Source organism: Phyllobates terribilis, unplaced genomic scaffold (assembly GCF_046119375.1).
Source record: "Phyllobates terribilis strain yellow unplaced genomic scaffold, ASM4611937v1 Scaffold_10__3_contigs__length_209671492, whole genome shotgun sequence".
Classification (NCBI taxonomy): domain Eukaryota; kingdom Metazoa; phylum Chordata; class Amphibia; order Anura; family Dendrobatidae; genus Phyllobates; species Phyllobates terribilis.
The window spans coordinates 18,334,714-18,349,283 of record NW_027362770.1 but is presented as its reverse complement, the minus strand read 5'-3'; the positions used below and the strand labels follow the sequence as shown (position 1 = coordinate 18,349,283).

Here is a 14,570-nt window from a genome sequence, read left to right as displayed (position 1 = left end):
ACATGTCGTGTACAATTTTTGTAAAATGCTCGGGTGCTCGACTCAAGTAACGAGCCCAAAGTAAGTCAATGGGAAACTCGAGCATTTTTCCAGCCCCCCCCCCCCCCGGAGGTCTGGAGGGAGCCTTAAAATTGGTCAAATCGATGGAAACAGAGGTCAGATTACATGGGAACAGCATGTGGAAGACCCCTGGAAGCATTTCTGACTCCCAAGTTACTGTTGTGAACAATGTTGTCAGAGTATTACGCCTCTTTTACTGACTCCTAATAAAACATACAAAAATGAAGCCAAAATCCATTTTCCGGAAAAAAATGTTAAAGAAAATTCTTTCCAGGGCAATGACTTGAATATAAGGCAAAATAAATAACCAAAAACGAAAATGCTCCTCCACACCTATGTTCACATGTAGCGTTATTGATGCTTTTTTGCACTTTTGCATTGCTTTCAACTGTGAAAAATACATTCACCAGTAAATGTAATTTTAACATTTTGCTACCTTATCTGGCCATGTGGTGTGTGAGACATGATCAGACACATCCTGTTTCATTTATGAAGGACGGACTCTGAAAGTCACAAAGCCTATTTTTACAAGGCTAACTATTGTTAGTAAGGCCATCAGCCGGCTATGCTTTGTTGTTCCCATTAGGAGTGGGTCTTCTATACTGTTATTGCGTATGCACTGACTGCAAGGGCTGCCAAAAATTAGGACGCATTACAATACCTATTTGAAGAGACATATAGGAGGGCCTCAGAAAAAAAATGTTTCCATTATAAAGGAATGGGTCTCCTATGCTGTTATTGCGTATGCAGTGAGTGGCAGGGCTGCCAAAAATTTGGATGTACTCCAATTCTCCTTTGAAGAGACTTAGAAGAGGACCTCAGTAAAAAAAAAATTGTTCTCATTATTAAGGAATGGGTCTCCTATACTGGTAATGCCCATGCACTAAGTGCATGGGCTGAAAAACATTTTCACGTGGGGGGTATACATGAACATACGGTATACATGAACATACTGTATAACATACAGAATATTAGAGGTAGGCCCCTAAACATATTTCCTATGGGCATCATAAACACCCTTAAAAAATTATATGGGTGCTGCATGATGGTCACCCTGTTGATGTGGTAGTGGAGAGTGAGTATAAGGAGAAGGAGGAGGGTGACATAAAATAGACAAAATCAGAAAGTGTATACCCATGTCTGGGTGTGAAGAGGTGCATGAGAATAGACCCCGCCAATAAAAACACTGTATTTGACTTTATGTTCTGCTGTTATTATCTGGTAGTGTTGAGAAGTCTGGCCCAATCCAGCCCTTGTTCATTTTGATAAGAGTCAGCCTGTCAGCATTTTCAATTGACCGGTGGATGCGCCAGTATTAATACCCCTGGCCACACTAAAAACCTGTTCTGACATAGTTATAAGGCATGGAGAATGTTGGTAAAGTACTGCTTCAGCATCTTCCAAAACTTCTCCCTCCTTGTCAGAGTACCCCGTGCATCAGAGCCTGGGCGCTGTGAGGATCTGAGAAAACTGTCCCACACCTTTGACACTGTTCACCTGCTTCTGCTTCTTCGTATTTGTGTTTCTCTCGTCTGTACTCCTTGGTTGTCCAACAAACTGCCGCCAGTGTTTTCTATGGGAATTTTTTAAAATAATTCTTCAACAACGGCCTTTTGGTACTGCAATATTTTATTAGACCTCTCTACCACGGGAAGGAGAGATAGAAATTTCTTCTTGTAGCATGGGTCTAGAAATGTTACCAACCAGTAATAACTGTTGGCCAAAATGCGTACAACGCGAGGGTCACGAGAAAGGCAGTGGAACATAAAGTCAGCCATGTGTGCCAGACTGCCTACAGCTAATGACCTGACCAACAGGACAACTATCCATGCTCTCCTCCTCCTCAGCAAGGTCCTTCTTCTTGTTCTCCCTCTCCTCAGGCTATCCAGACAGTATGACTGTTGTGTGGGTAGTACCATCTGTAGCACAGGAAACCAGCTCCTGTTCCTCTTCCTCCTCCTCCCCATTATCACTCAATCTGCATTGAGATGAGATGAGGCTGAACTGTGTAGCATCTCCATGTATAGTTCCTTGCTCCATCTCATTGTGCTCCGCCTGCAATGCCTCCTCTTTAATTGTGAGCAGCGAGCTTTTTAGTAGACAGACAAGCGGGATAGTGACACTAATTATGGCATTATTGCCGCTCACCATCTTGGTGGAGTCCTCAAAGTTTTGGAGGTTGGCACAAATGTCAGACATCCATGCCCACTCATAAGCTCTTATGTGTGGAGACTGACCTGAATACCAACGGGCTTGTTGAATCTAGTACTCAACAAATGCCCTCTGCTGCTCACAAATCCTTCCCAACACATGCAATGTTGAGTTCCAACGCGTGGTGACATCGCACACCAGTCGGTGAACTGGAAGCTGCAAACGCTGCTGTAGCACGGCGAGGGTGGCGGAAGCTGTAGGTGGCTTTCTGAAATGGGCACACACAGGGTGTACTTTCACAAGCAGCTCAGGCAGATCCGGGTAGATTTTGAGAAACCGCTGAACCACTAGGTTGAGCACATGGACCAGGCAATGGCTGGAGGACTGCCCCAATATAAGGCACCTCCTCTAAAATGGAGGTGCCTGTGCAAAGTTGTATTTTTGTGTTCTTACACTTCTACAGCCCTCAGGTCCCAGTGCTGCCCGCCAGCCTGTCTATCAGCCGTGTCCACCCAGCCTGTCTATCATTCGTGCCCGCCAGTCTGTCTACCAGCCGGGTCCACTTGTCAGTCTGCCAGCCAAACCTGCCTGCCTACCTGCAACACCTGTCTACCTGCATCACCTGTCTGCCTACCTGCCGTGCTCATCTGGCATGCCTGTCGGTTTCGGCCATCAGTTCCATGGGAGTCGCCTACTATCACACTAGGTCGGTCCCAGAGTGGCACCTGGTCCACCTTCCCGGTCCCTCCTTGGTTCGTGGAGTCAATTAAGTCACCGTGTAGCCAGCGTCGGTCTGGGTAGGCACTTAGTTACGCCCCTCTGGTCCCTCCTTGTATCACAGCACAGAGGTTCCACCACCCGGACCCATAACATACTGTATACTGCAATACCAAAATATTGCAGTATATAGCATAACCCGCTGTCTCGTATCAAGGAGAACATTACCAGAACCACAAATAGTAAAGGAATACATAAATAGAACTACCATCGAGATGTGAAAACAGCAAACAAAATCATCATAAGTACAAGAATACATTGCCTGAACTACTATCAGTAAAAAAATCCATCACCAAAACTGCCATTGGTACAGGAATACATCACCAGCACCATCATTGGTACATGAATACATCAACAGAACCATCATCAGTACATGAATACATCACATTTTCCATTAGAAAAGAGAGGGTCTGCTATACAGTTAAAGGGTATGCAGTGAGTCCAACGGCTGTCAAAATTTAGGAAAAACCACACTAACAAATTAAAGACACATAAAGCTGGGCCACAGTAACGAGTAAAACATGTTCCCATTAGAAAGGAGATGGTCTGCTATTCAGTTATAGGGTATGCAGTGAGTGCATCGGCTGCCAAAATTTAGGAAAAAACCTTCTAACAATTTAAAGACACATAGAGCTGAGACTCAGTAACGACATGTTCCCATTAGAAAGGAGAGGGTCTGCTGTACAGTTATAGGGTATGCAGTGAGTCCAATGGCTGAACAATTTTAGGAAAAGCCCCACTAAGAATTTAAAGACACATAGAGCTGGGCCACAGTAACGAGTACAGCAAGTTCCCATTAGAAAGGAGAGGGTCTGCTATTCAGTTATAGGGTATGCAGTGAGTGCAACGGCTGCCAAAATTCAGGAAAAACCCTACTAACAATTTAAAGACACATAGAGCAGGGCCACAGTAACAAGTACAACATGCTCCCATTAGAAAGGAGAAGGTCTGCTATACAGTTATAGGGTATGCAGTGAGTCCAATGGATGTCAAAATTTAGGAAAAACTCCATTAACAATTTAAAGACACATAGAGCTGGGCCACAGTAACGAGTACAACATGTTCCCATTAGAAAGGAGAGGGTCTGCTATTCAGTAATAGGGTATACAGTGAGTGCAACGGCTGCCAAAATTTAGGAAAAACCCTACTAACAATTTAAAGACACATAGAGCTGAGACACAGTAACGACATGTTCCTATTAGAAAGGAGAGGGTCTGCTATTCAGTAATAGGGTATGCAGTGAATGCAACGGCTGCCAAAATTTAGGAACAACCCAACTAACAATTTAAAGACACATAGAGCTGGACCACAGTAATGACATGTTACCGTTTTAAAGGAGAGGGTCTGCTATACAGTTATTATTATTATTATTTATTATTATAGTTCCATTTATTCCATGGCGCTTTACATGTGAAAAAGGGGTATAATACAAGAACAATTACAATAATCTTGAACACAATATGACAGCGACTGGTACAGGAGGAGCGAGGACCCTGCCCGTGAGGGCTCACAATCTACGAGGGATGGGTGAGGATACAGTAGGTGAGGGTAGAGCTGGTCGTGCAGCGGTATGGTGGAGTGGTGGTTACTGCAGGTTGTAAGCTTGTCGGAAGAGGTGGGTCTTCAGGTTCCTTTTGAAGGTTTCCACGGTAGGCGAGAGTCTGATACGTTGGGGTAGAGAGTTCCAGAGTAGGGTGGAAGCACGGGAGAAATCTTGTATACGGTTGTGGGAGGAGGAGATAAGAGAGGAGTAGAGCAGGAGATCTTGTGAGGATCGGAGGTTGCGTGCAGGTATGTAACGGGAGACTAGGTCAGAGATATATGGAGGATACAGGTTGTGAATGGCTTTGTATGTCATGGTTAGGGTTTTGAACTGGAGTCTCTGAGCAATGGGGAGCCAGTGAAGAGATTGACAGAGAGGAGAGGCCGGGGAATAGCGGGGGGCAGGTTGATTAGTCGAGCAGCAGAGTTTAGGATAGATTGGAGGGATGCGAGAGTGTTAGAGGGGAGGCCACAGAGCAGGAGGTTACAATAGTCAAGGTGGGAGATGATGAGGGCGTGCACTAGTGTTTTTGCAGATTCATGGTTTACGAATGTGCGGATCCGGGAGATATTTTTGAGTTAGAGTCGGCAGGAAGTGGAAAGGGCTTGGATATGTGGTTTGAAGGAGAGTTCCGAGTCCAGGGTTACCCCAAGGCAGCGAGCTTGAGGGACTGGGGAGAGTGGGCAGCCATTGACGTTGATAGTTGACAGTTGAAGGGCATACAGTGAATGCAACGGCTGCCAAAAAATAGGAAAAATCCTACTAAGAATTTAAAGACACATAGAGGTGGGCCTCAGAAACTACATATTCCCATTAGAAAAGAGAGGGTCTCCCATACTGTTTGCCTATGCAGTGACTGCAATGGCTGTCAAAAATTTGGAGGCACTCCAATGCCCCTTGCAAGAGAGGTAGAAGTCGGAGGGCCATTTGAAAACAATGTTCCCATTATTAGAAAGTGGGTCTCCCATACTGTTTGCCTATGCAGTGAAGTAACAGCTGCCAAAAATTTGGAGTAATTCCAATGCCCCTTGCAAGAGACGTAGAGTTCGGAGGGCCTCCTGAAAACAATGTTCCCATTATTAGGAAGTGGGTCTTATAAACTGTTTGCCTATGCAGTGAATGCAAGGGTTGCCAAAAATTTGGAGGAACTCCAATGCCCCTTGCAAGAGATGTAGAGGTCAGATGGCCTCCTGAAAACAATGTTCCCATTATTAGGAAGTGGGTCCCCCATACTGTTTGCCTATGCAGTGAAGCAATGGCTGCCAAAAATTTGGAGTAACTCCAATGTCCCTTGCAAGAGACGTAGAAATGTTGATATGGTACATATGGTGGTGATATGGTGGTAGAGGATGAGGATGCTGAGAAGGAGGAGGACAAGAGCAAATAGACAAAATCAGGAAGCATATACCCATGTCTGGGTGTGAAGACAGAGGTGCATGGGAATAGAGTTAGACCTCCAAAAAAAAGACACTGTATTTGAGTTTATGTTATTCTGCTATCATTCGGTGGTGTTGAGAAGTCTGTCCGAATCCAGCCCTTGTTCATTTTTATAAGAGTCATCCTGTCAGCATTTTCAGTTGATAGGTGGATGCACCTATCGGTTATAATTCCACCAGCGGCACTAAAAACCCTCTCTAACAAAATGCTAGCGGCAGGGCAGGCCAGGATCTCCAAGGCGTAAAGAGCCAGTTCATGCCACGTGTCCAGCTTGGATACACAATAATTATAAGGCACAAAGGAATCACGGAGATACTCCCTCACCATCTTCCGAAACTTTTCCCTCCTTGGGAGAGTACCCCGCTCCTCAGGGCCTGTGCTATGGGTTGCAACGAACTGTGCGTTTTCAGATGGGAATTTTTTAAATAATTCTGCAACAAGGGTATTGCCCCATTTTATTAGGCCTGTCCAGCTTGGGAATAAGAGACAGAAAGTTTTCCTTCTAGCGTGGGTCTAGAAGTGTCACCAACAAGTAATGACTGTCACCCAAAATTTGGACAACGTGAGGGTCACTGGAAAGGCAGCGTAACATAAACTCAGCCATGTGTGCCAGACTGCAAAGAGGCACGACTTCCGTGTCCTCACCAAGAGGACGATTGGCCATGCTCTCCTCCTCATCCTCCTCCTCTTCCTCCTCCTTCCTGTCCTCAGGCCATCCACGCTGAACAGACAATATGACAGTTGTGTAGGTAGTACCGTCTATATTGCAGGAAACTAGCTCCTGTTCTTCCTCCTCCTCCTTTTCCTCATGGTCACCCAATCCACGTTGGGATGAGATGAGGCTGAGCTGTGTGGAATCACCCTGTATGGTTCCTTGCTCCATCTCATCGTGCTCCGCATGCAATGCATCCTCTTTAATTGTGAGCAGAGAGCATTTCAGAAGACAGAGAAGTGGGATGGTGACGCTAATTATGGCGTAATCGCTGCTCACCATCTTGGTGGAGTCCTCAAAGTTTTGGAGGATGTTACATATGTCTGACATCCATGTCCACTCCTGAGGTCTTATGTGTGGAGTCTGAACTGAATACCAATGGCCTTGTTAATTCTGGTAGTCAAGAACTGCCCTCTTCTGCTCACAAATCCTTCCTAACATCTGCAATGTAGAGTTCCAACGCGTGGGGACATCGCAGATCAGTCGGTGAGCTGGAATCTGCAAACACTGCTGATGCACGGCAAGGGCGGTGGAAGCTGTAGCTGACTTTCTAAAATGGCCACACAGGTGGCGTACTTTGACTAGCAGATCTGGCAGATCCGGGTAGGTTTTGAGAAACAGCTGAACCACAAGGTTAAGCACATGGGTCAGGCATGGTACGTGTTTGAGCTCTCCTCGCCTCAGAGCCGCCACCAGGTTCCGGCCATTGTCACACCCGACCATGCCTGGCTGTAGTGTCAGCGGTGTCAGCCACAGATCTGCCTGCTCTTTCAGAGCTGTCCACAACTCTTCAGCGTTGTGCGGTTTGTCACCTAAGCATATTGGCGTCATCTCAGCCTGTTGCCGCTTGGCCGAGGCAGTGCTGCAGTGCTTCCAGCTTGTGACTGATGTGGTAATTTCGGAGATAGATGTTGAAAAGCAGGAGCAGTTGGAGGAGGTATAGGAGCTGTAATATGTGGGAGCAACCCTGACTGATCCAGGGTCCGCAATCCTCGGCGTTGGGAGGATGTGTTCCATCCCAAGGTCCGACTGGGTCCTGGCATTCACTATATTAACCCAGTGTGCCGTCAGCAATATGTACCGTCCCTGCCCACAAGCACTTGTCTATGTGTCTGTGGTTAGGTGGACTTTCCCAGTAATTGCGTTGTTGAGGGCACGCCTAATGTTGTGGGACACATGCTCTTGTAATGTGAGGATGGTACACCGGGAGAGATAGTGACGGCTGGGGACCAAGTACCGAGAGACGTCCGCCGCCATCAGGTTATGGAAAGGAATGCTTTCCCTCCCTGTGTCTGTGACCACCACACTATTTCTTCCTGCCTGTTGTGGTGCTATGCCTCCCCACCTTGTGTGCTGCTGTCCTCACTCTGTATGTCCCCCTGCCAGGTTGGGTTAGTTACTATATCATCCACTACCTCGTCTTCCACTTCCACACCCTGGTCCTCCTCCTGACTTAATGGCAATTGTGTTTCATCATCATCATCCATCTCTTGCGACAGTAATTGCACTTTCCCACCGTCGCCTTCATGTGACCGTGGCTACTCCAATATTTGGGCATGGCTACACGTGTTCTCCTCTTGACTCACTAGAAGCTGGCCGTACAAGAGGCCCGAATCTACAAATGGAAAAGTGAACAGCTCTTATGAGTGTCCAAGTGTGTGATCAGTTGTCTCCAGGCACTTGGCATGATGGGAGGAAGGAGTATCAGGGTGAGGAATATGCGGTCCAGACTCACTGCTACTGAGACTTGACTGTGTGGAAGACAGAGTTGTTTTGGTGGTGGTGGCAATGTGACTGGAAGCATTATCTGCTATCCAACCTACAACCTTTTGACCCTGCTCTGTGTTCAATAGTGGTGTTCTGCGGTCCCCTAGTAATTGGGATAGGAAGATCGAGCAACAAGATGTGGGTGTTTGTTGTGGCACAATTTCAGCTTGATCACGGTCACGTCCTCGACCTCTGCATGCACCATCACCATCATGTCCACTTCCCTGTCCCTTACCATGCACCTTGCCCAATTTTAAATGGAGGACAATATTTTCCACATTCACGAGTAATGGCTGATTTTGAAACACAGTTATGTGTATAAGTCTGAAAAAGAACCATGATTTTAAATAGCCGGCCTGTAATTTACTAATATTATTCTACACAGAGACCTAGTGGGAATAGCTTGTCCAACACACTGCAACAGAATGGAAATGGAAGAAATGGCTGATTTTGGACCACTATTATAGGTGATATGTCTGACAGAAAATCACGGTTTTAAATAGCAGGCCTATAATTTACTCTTCACTGACAACTAGTGTGAATAGATTGACAGACACACTGCAATGAAATGAAAATGGAAGAAATGTCTGATTTTGGACTACTCTTTTAGGTGACATGTCTGACAGAGAACCACAGTTTTAAATAGCAGATCTGTAATTTACTAATACTATTCTTCACAGAGACCTAGTGTGAATAGCTTGACCGACACAATGCAACAGAATAAAAATGGAAGAAATGTCTGATTTTGGAACAGTGTTATAGGTGATATGTCTGACAGAGAATGACAGTTTTAAATAGCAGACATGTAATTTACTAATACTATTCTTCATTGACACCTACTGTGAACAGCTTGACAGACACACTGCAACAGAATGGAAAAGGCCAATATTTTCCACGCTCAATTCAATTTTCTGGATTTTTATCACTGAAATATGGAACAGACATGGCTTTATTCTGCAGTGAGAACAAGCAAATGGAGAAAAATAGTGTACTCTGGATTGTTTTTTAAGCAAATATCCAGGATTAAAATAAAAAAAAAATTTCTCTGGCCCCTAATATCTGAGGCTATGTCTACAAATATCTGTAATTATTACAGCAGAAGCAGACAGGACATTCAATGGACCCTCTTGTGATGTATCATACACTGCAGTTTGCACACATACACTGCCTGCCTAGCACTGATTATATGCCGCTGGATTATTCCTCAGAAGGACTGTTAGTTCAGATGGATATATATATATATATATATATATATATATATATTTTTTTTTTTTTTTGTGGAATACCTATACTAACTATAAACAAGCAGATCTCTCCCTTAGGGTATGTGCACACGATGCAGAAATGAAGCAGAAAATTTCTGCATCATTTCTGCATCTCCCTGGCAGAAAAAATGCATGCAGATTGTGCATGCGTTTTTCCTGCGGAATACATGCGGATTCACATGCGTTTCCACATGCGTTTCCACATGTGGATTGACAAGCGCTTTCCAGGCGATTTTAGCATCACCTGGAAAGTGCTTGACAACTAGGTCACACTATATAAATCCATGCAAACAGCATGGATTTATATAGTGTGACCCGGGAGAATGGTAAAAATAAAAAATGCATGTTGTAACATACCTGGCGGCGTCCTTGCATAGTGGTCCATCTCCCACTGTGCAAGAGCGCGCACTTGATCTCCTGTCCAGAATGTCTCTCTGGCTTCCCTCCATGCTGTCTGTTTGTGTCTGTTTCTGCTGCTTAAGGGCGGCGCCCGATCACTTCCTGCTTTTTGTACCTGCTGTGGGTCACACCCCTTGTGCGTCCTCAGCCTATTGCTGTCTGTCACCTGGTATATAGCTCAGCTGCTCCCATCTATCCCTGCCTGAGCATAGTGTTTCATTCAGTGTGTGCTTGCACTCTGAAGGTGCCAGGTCCCGTTCTGTGTTCTCTTGTCTGCCTATCCTGGAGGCTGTATTTCCAGGCCTGTCTGAACACGCTCCTAGCCTGTTCCTCCTGCCTTCTAGGGGCCGATTACCTAGACCCGTTCCTGTATCTTGTCTGACCTGTCTGAACACGCTCCTAGCCTGTTCCTCCCGCCTTCTAGGGGCCGATTACCTAGACCTGCTCCTGTATCTTGTCTGTCCTGTCTGAACACGCACCTTGCCTGTTCATCCTGCCTCTCTGGGGGCCGTATTCCCAGACCCGCTCCTGTATTCCGCTGCAGTGTCGGTCTCCTCCGTACACTCAGTTCCAGTCTGAACTCTCTCCTATCCTTTACCTGTTTTGCCTCTATGTCCGTTCCCTTCCTTTTTCTGCAGAGTCTGAACTCGTACCTAACTCCTGCTTGTTGTCTCTGTACTCCCGTTTGTGAGTTTGTGGTCCACTCGCTACTTCTCTGCTAGTACCCTGTGGGTGTCTGGCTCTGCCTTTTCCTTCCTGTCTGTTCCGTGTGAACAGAGCCCTGTCCCCCCTACTCAGCCTAGCCTGCTCTGACTCCTTTGCTCACCGCTCCGGTGGTTCTAGCCTGCTCTGACTCCTTTGCTCACCGCTCCGGCGGTTCTAGTCTGCTCTGACTCCTTTGCTTACCGCTCCGGCGGTTCTAGCCTGCCCTGCTCCGGCAGTCCTGTCCTGCCCTGCTTCTGCCCGCTGCTCCGGCAGTCCTGTCCTGCCCTGCTTCTGCCCGCTGCTCCGGCAGTCCTGTCCTGCCCTGCTTCTGCCCGCTGCTCCGGCAGTCCTGTCCTGCCCTGCTTCTGCCCGCTGCTCCGGCAGTCCTGTCCTGCCCTGCTTCTGCCCGCTGCTCCGGCAGTCCTGTCCTGCCCTGCTTCTGCCCGCTGCTCCGGCAGTCCTGTCCTGCCCTGCTTCTGCCCGCTGCTCCGGCAGTCCTGTCCTGCCCTGCTTCTGCCCGCTGCTCCGGCAGTCCTGTCCTGCCCTGCTTCTGCCCGCTGCTCCGGCAGTCCTGTCCTGCCCTGCTTGTGCTCGCTGCTCCTGCAGCCCCGTCCTGCTCTGTTCTTGCCCACCGCTTCGGGCGTTTCCTCTCTGCTGTGGTTGTCTACCGCATCTGCGGTTCTGTGACCCAGTCTGTACTGGGTCTTAACCTTTCTGTGCTCCAGCCTGTCCTTTCGGCCAGTACCTCCCTGCCTGCATACTCGCCTGTATCCACCCATCTGCATACCTGCCGTGTTTGCTTATATCCACCAGTCTGTGCCAGCCTAACCTGCCTGTTCCTGAATCCCAGTGTGTACTGGGTCCTATCCCGCCTGTGTTCCTACCTGCTAGTGCCTCCCTGTCTGCACTCTAGCTGTGCTTGCCTGTACCCCTCTACCTGTATTGTTCCTGAGTCCCAGTGTGTACTGGGTCCTATCCCGCCTGTGTTCCTACCTGCTAGTGCCTCCCTGTCTGCACTCTAGCTGCGCTTGCCTTTACCCGCCTGCCTGCATACCAGTCGTGCCTGCCTATACCCTCCAGTCTGTGCGCCAGCCTAACCAGCCTGATCCAGTAATCCCTGTGTGGGTCAACCCCCGTGTCCGGAGTTTGACCTGGAGTAGCACCTGGTCCCTCTGCCCGGTTTCTCCCTGGTGCACTGGCGTCGTATGCCGTCGTGCCATCTTGGTCGGATCGGCCAGATACTTAGTCACGCCCCTCCAGGCACTCTCCGGTTCATGGTCCAGTGGAATCACTACAATCACACGCACACGCCGCTCAGCCCGGGCGTGTGCATAACACATGTATACTTTACCCTCTGATGGCCCGCGTTGTCCTGCTCAATCCGTTCTCCCGGCTGCCGGCAACTTTGAATTGAAAGACCTGCCGACGTCAGCGTCACGTGACCCATCACATGACTCTGACGTCAGCGCAAGTCCTTCAACTCACTGCAAGTGCCGGGAACCAAGCAGGAGCGCTGCGCGGGCCGACAGATGGTAAGTATATATATATTTTTTATTTTATTCTTGCTTTACAGCTTTTTTAATGGTACCTGGGTGTGGAGGAGAGTCACATTAGAACGCACCAATTACGCAAGTACAGATGCAGTCTTGCGGAATTGGCGCGTTCTAATGCAAGTCAATGGCGGCGCCGCGTTTATGCAAAATTAATTGACATGCTGCGGACTTTTGAGTGCAGCATTTACGCTGCGGAAAAATCCGCATCATGGGCACAGCACATGCGGATTTCAATTGGGGAACATTGCTTCCCTTCTACCATGCGTTTTTCATGCGTTTCCGCGGCGTTTACGCAACTGCAAGAACACCGCGGAAACGCATTAAATACGCATCGTGTGAACACAGCCTTATGCAGCAGCACCCCTCCCTACTCTGCCTGATTCCGGTGGGTACACTGTGAGGGGCATAGCGGCGCCAGGGCTTATATAGGCATAATAATGCAGTGCGGCCAGCCAATCAATGTAATGCCCACAACCAACATGGCTATGGCATTACAGTGCATGGCAGGCAATCCCTGCATGTTCATTGGCTCTCTAAAGAGTGCCAAACATGCAAAGAGGGGACCCGAGTTCTCGCCTGAGCAACCCGGAGATCCTCGCGGAGCACCGAGCTCCAGTGATGCTTGTGTGAGTGACTACTAGGTTTCTACTCTGTTAGATTCACGTCATAAGAGTACATTTTTTCCAGATGCTTCCCGCCCTGGAAAGGGACCCTCGAATGTTGGAGTATCAAAACACACTTTTACACAACCTTAAAATAGGTTTTCCCCAAGCCAGAAGTGAGGCACACAGAGTTTATCACAGCTCTACATTTCCAACTTCCGGCATGTCAATTCGTCAGCGCCAAAATATTAGCAGCAGCAGTGACAGAAGAAATTTCTGTGAGTCCTTTCACACATTTTTTAGACCAGTTTGTGCACCTGCACAACAGAGTACAAGTCTGACACATGGTGAACGACTGGAGAGGATAGTGCCCTCCTAATTGAGTCTTCGTCTGCTAGGTTGGCTGTAGTGGAATAGGATTTGGTTCCTAATTCTACAATTTCTACTGGAGTGAAATTGATGCCACTTTTCTGGTGTCTGACACTCTTTGTTGTAAGTGTGGAGAATCCTAATTGGGCCTCCATCTATTGTGTTGGCTGTAGTGGAAGAAGTTTTGGTCTCCATTAAACCACTTTGGTGGTGTTAGGCCCTAATTTAGGGCCTATATGAACACTCCTGATTGAGTCTCCATCTACTGGGTTGGCTGTACTAGAAGAGGTGTCGGTTCTAATTACACTATTTCTACTGTAGTGAAATTAATGCAACTTTTCTGGTGTCTGACACTAATTTTTGGAAATGTGGGGAATCCTGATTGGATCTCCATCTACTGGGTTGGCTGTAGGGGAAGAGGTGTCGTTCCTAATTCTACAATTTTTACTATACTGAAATTGATGCCACTTTGCTGGTGTCTGCCACTAAATTTTGGAAATGTGGAGAATCCTGAATGGGTCTCCATCTATTGTGTTGGCTGTAGTGGAAGAGGTTTCTGTCCCCTTTAAACTACTTCTACTCTGGTAAAATTGATGCCACTTTGGTGGTGTTAGACCCTATTTTAGGGAAATGTGAACACTCCTGATTGAGTCTCCATCTAATGGGTTGGCTGTACTAGAAGAGGTGTCGGTCCTAATTACAATATTTCTACTGTAGTGAAATTAATGCCACTTTGCTAGTGTCTGCCACTAATTTTTGGAAATGTGGAGAGTCCTGATTGGGTCTCCATCTATTGGGTTTGGCTGTAGTGGAAGAGGTTTCTGTCCCCTTTAAACTACTTCTACTCTTGTGAAATTGATACCATTTTGGTGGTGTTAGGCCCTAATTTAGGGAAATGTAAACACTTCTGATTGAGTCTCCATCTACTGGGTTGTCTGTAGCGGAAAAGATTTTGGTCTCCATCCATTAGAATAGTTATACTGTAGCAAAATTAATTATTTGGTGCAGATATTGTTCTCCACAAAGGAGTACATAAACATGATAAACTCAAAATTGGCTTTCAATAATCAACCACCAGCCACCCCATCAAACACATCTACTGCTTCTTCCTCATCCTCTGTTACCAAGAATTGTCACGCAGGTCTCTGACCGCAGAACCTAAGGTTGTATACTCACTCCAGTAAGGCTGAGTGAGAGTCCGTCAGCTGTAACAGAAGCGGACATGCCTGC

The 14,570-nt window shown here is 47.2% G+C and overlaps 1 protein-coding gene across 5 annotated transcripts in view; it reads left to right on the top strand.

Moving 5' to 3' along the window:
* The window catches only part of DOCK2 (dedicator of cytokinesis 2), a 1,661,574-nt gene that overhangs the window by 471,841 nt on the left and 1,175,163 nt on the right, over nt 1-14,570 (top strand). The gene's annotated exons all lie outside the window — the stretch shown is intronic.